This window comes from Echinops telfairi, unplaced genomic scaffold, assembly GCF_000313985.2.
Source record: "Echinops telfairi isolate 266 unplaced genomic scaffold, ASM31398v2 ScPeMD7_7467;HRSCAF=8505_1, whole genome shotgun sequence".
NCBI lineage: Eukaryota > Metazoa > Chordata > Mammalia > Afrosoricida > Tenrecidae > Echinops > Echinops telfairi.
The window spans coordinates 29419429-29423626 of NW_022111368.1; positions in this window are offsets into that span (position 1 = coordinate 29419429).

The window sequence follows — 4198 nt, forward strand, 5'->3', positions numbered from 1 at the left end:
GTTTTTTTATTTGAGTCTTTGACTTTCTTCATTCTCTTTTGCTCCTGTGGCAGTTACATAATCTACTCAGCTTGATGAAGGGGTGGAGTCTAGTCTGTCAATCAGGTCACAGCTTGATGACCTCATTTGGAGGCATGATGGAGATAAATAGCTCATTGGAGGTCAGATACACTCTCTGCTTCATATTCCTAATGACAAGACATATGGAGTTACACTGAGGAAGCCAGAGCCCTGGAGCTGGAGGAGCCTTGTGGAGACCCACATCAGGACTGAGATGCTTCCACCACCACTGGATCCGTAAGAGTTTTCACCCACTGGCCTGTGATCTTCCTGCATTCAGCATCATTGCATGACTTTGTGAGTCTAAAGAGGAATTTCTGGACTCGTATCGACATATGGGGTAATATCAGACTTTTGGACTTGATGTGGACTGGGTTGAGATTTTTTTCTTAATATACAATTACTCTTTTATATAAAGCTCTTTCTAATGCACATATGAATTTGTTTTTCTAGTCAATGGATTTGTTTTTCTAGTCAACCTGAACTAACACAGCCCCAGATAAGTCAAAGCAAATGGGTGTCTTCGATGGTTGTTTGCCAATTTTTAAGACAGTAAACACTACTTAACAAGCGAAGATGTAGAACATTGTCTATATAAGCTATGCTATACCAATTGACTAAGTTGGCCCTCAGACTTTACACCTGTGTTAGACTGGGTTGACTAGAAAAACAAATTCATTGATACTCAGATATGTGTAAGAGAGAACTTTATATCAAAAATTAATTATGCATCAATAAAACATCCCAGTCCAGTCCAGATCAAGTTCATACGTTCTATATTAGCCCCTATGTCTGATGTTAGCCCATGAATTCCTCTTTAGGCTCATGCAGCACATACAATGATGCCAAATGCAGAATGGCCAGTGGATGGAAAGTCCTGTGGGTCCAACGGCAGTGGACGCAACTCCAGGGCTTTAGCTGCCATCAGTGTGGCTAAATATGGCTTGTCAACAGGAAGGTAGCAGAGAGAAAGAGAGAGAGAAGAAAATGGCCCACCTCTTGGCATAATCAAGAGAGATAAGTTCCCAGAATCCTCATCAGAAGGCCACGCCCACAAGGAAGGATCAACCAGGCTGTTATCTGATTGACAGGCTAGACTCCACCCCTTCATTCTTTTATCAAATTAACATGAAATTGTGTAACTACCACAGGCCCCTAGTGTTTTTACTCATTAAAGCAACCATGAGAGTTGTTTGGATATGTCTAGAAAGGCTCTGTATTTGTGCCCTCTCTGGACTTTATTGTATATACATACCCTTACAGATTCAGCTGTACAGTACACATATACACATGCATTTGGATATGTCCTTTTACATATAGATGTGTGTCTGTGTAACCACACACACTGTTGTTCCAGAATTGTAGTTATAGCCATTACCCCAATCATCTCATATTCTTGGGTACTTCTCCGTGTCTTCGTCCACCTTGGTTAAGTTTTTCAGGGTTTACACATTTTTGGTATTCTCTTTCCCATCTCCCGAAATAACAAGTATCTACTATTTAAAAGGTGACTTCCCTTTCTTCCCTCTCCCATCCCTGGTAACTACCAAAGGATGCTGCTTTCTGTGTGTATATCTACTCTTGACTTTTTATAATAGTGGAACCATACCATGTTTGTCCATTTGTCCATTATGCTTGTTTCCTGCAGCATAATATCCTAGAGATTCATCCATGTCATAAAATGTTTTGTGAAATTCCTTATGATTCTTTATAATTGCAAAGCATTCTATTGAACATCTGTACCACAATTTGTTTATTCATTCATATGTTGATAGGTGCTTAGATTGTGTCAGTCTTTTTGCTTTTGCGAATACTACTGAAATAAACATAGGTGTGCATATGCCTATTCATGACACATCTTACATATTTTTATCTATATAATTGTGAATGCTGGATCTATTTTTAGCTTTTTTAAGGAAGCAACTGTGTTAGTCTGCGTAGACTAGAGAAACAAATTCATAAACACGCACATGTATATAGGAGAGAATTTTATATAAAGGGTAATTGTACATTAAGAAAACATCCCAACCCAGTCCAGTCCAAGGTCTTAAGTCTGCTATTAGCCCATATGTCCGATACCAATCTATAAAGTCCTCTTCAGACTCACAAAACACATGCAATGATGCCAAATGCAGAATGATCACAGGCTAGTGGGTAGAAAGTCTTTGGGTTCATGGCGTTATAAGCATCTCAGTGATGGCAGGGGTCTCTCTGTGGCTTCTCCGGTTTCAGAGGTCTGGTTGCATCCATGTAGCTGGTCCGGCTCAGGGCACTAGGGTAGTTCCGTATGTCTTGTCAACTGCAATGTCTCCCAGGGAGTCAACAGAGAGAGAAGTGTCTCCCGCCTCCAAGGAGGAAGTACTGGATTTCCCAGAATTCTCAGGAGAAGGCCATGCCCACACAGAGGCCTCATTGGCTGTGATCTGATTGACAAGCTAGACTACACCCCTACACTCTTTATCCTCAAACTGACAAATGATTATATAGCTACCACAGCACCCTACCATTTTCCATAGTGGTTGTACTATTTTATGATCCTACCAGTAATGGAACCTCCCCATATCCTCAACAGAATTTGTTGTATTCTTTTTAAATCAGTGCCATTTTTGCAAGGGAGAGGTGGTATCTTATTATTGTTCTGATTTGCATCTCTCTAATAACTAATATGTTGAGCCATGCTGGTTACGAGTTAGGTTACAATTACATAGTTGACAGTTCGAAACCACCAGCCGCTCTACAGGAGAAAGACCGGGCTTTACTCCCATCGATTACAGCTACAGTCTCGGAAACCCACAGAGGACCGCTGACTCAGCTTCCACTCGATGGCAGTGAGTTGGGATCCAATAAATAAGGAGCCCTAATTGTGTAGTAAGTTTCCTGTTTGCTAATCACAAAGTCAGCTCTCCAGTCCGCCACTCACTAGTCAAGAGGAAGAAGGAATTTTCTGCTCCCATAAGATTCACAGGCTCTGAAACCCACAGAAGTTCCACTCTATACTATAGGGAATACTAGGAGTCTTAATTGGCGGACTGATAGTGAATTTTGGATAATAAATATTCAAATGTTCTAAAACCCCAAATGGGTCTGTCAGAGTTCAAGCTTCTTTATTAAAATTAAAATGTTGCAGTCTTGTTATAAATGACATAAATTCTTCATCTGTGCACAGAAACTCTTGAAAAAGAAGTTAGAAGTTTTTTAATAAAGAAGCTTGGAGTCAACCTCACCTCTGAAACATGTAACATGAATTATCCATTGACCTCTCTATATTAAAATGTGTTCTGAAATGCTGATTACATAATTAGATGAAGAAATTTTAGAACTTTAAAATATTTACAAAAATTGCTATGAATTCTTGGATTTTTGACATTTTTCATCTATGCGACTTTTCAGTTTTCTTTGCTCAGCCTCACACACCAAAAGGAAGAACCTACTGTTATCTAATTGATTTTTGCACATAGTGCACCCATGTCCAGAGAAGAATGGCCCCTTTGGGTTTTCAAACCTTTACATCTTTTAAAGGTGCAGAGTGACCGGTGGGTTTGAACCACTGACCTTATGATTCACAGCTCAATGCCTAACCAATTAGCCACCATGGTCTATATACAGTCTCTTTAGAAGTCTCTTAATTCCTAATTCTTTTTCAAACATTTCTTATCATTTTTGAGGTCTTAGCATGTATTTTGGGGGCCTGAATTATTCTTGTATTTCAAACAAGGATGATAAATTCATAAATTAGTAAAACTTAATAGCCGAAAATATGGTGGAACACTCTAAGAAACTAGAGCTGGCGTGGTCTATCCAAGACAATTCTCTGAGTCAGCACTCCAAATAACTCCAGGAACAGGCCTAAAAACAAGTAACTAAAAAAAAAAAAAAATCCCCGATGTAACAACGATGAGAAATACAATTTTCCTCTGGTTCCTAAATGTTGCCTCCCCGCTCCCACTACCATGACTCGAATTTGACCTTGCAAGTCTGGCTAGACCAGAGGACGTACACTGGTACAGATAGGAACTGAAAATCCAGGGAATCCAGGGAGGATGAGCCCTACAGGACCAGTGGTGTGAGTGGTGAAACAGGGAGGGTAAAGGGAGAATGGGTAGGAAAGAGGGAACCGATTACAAGGAACTGTGTGTGA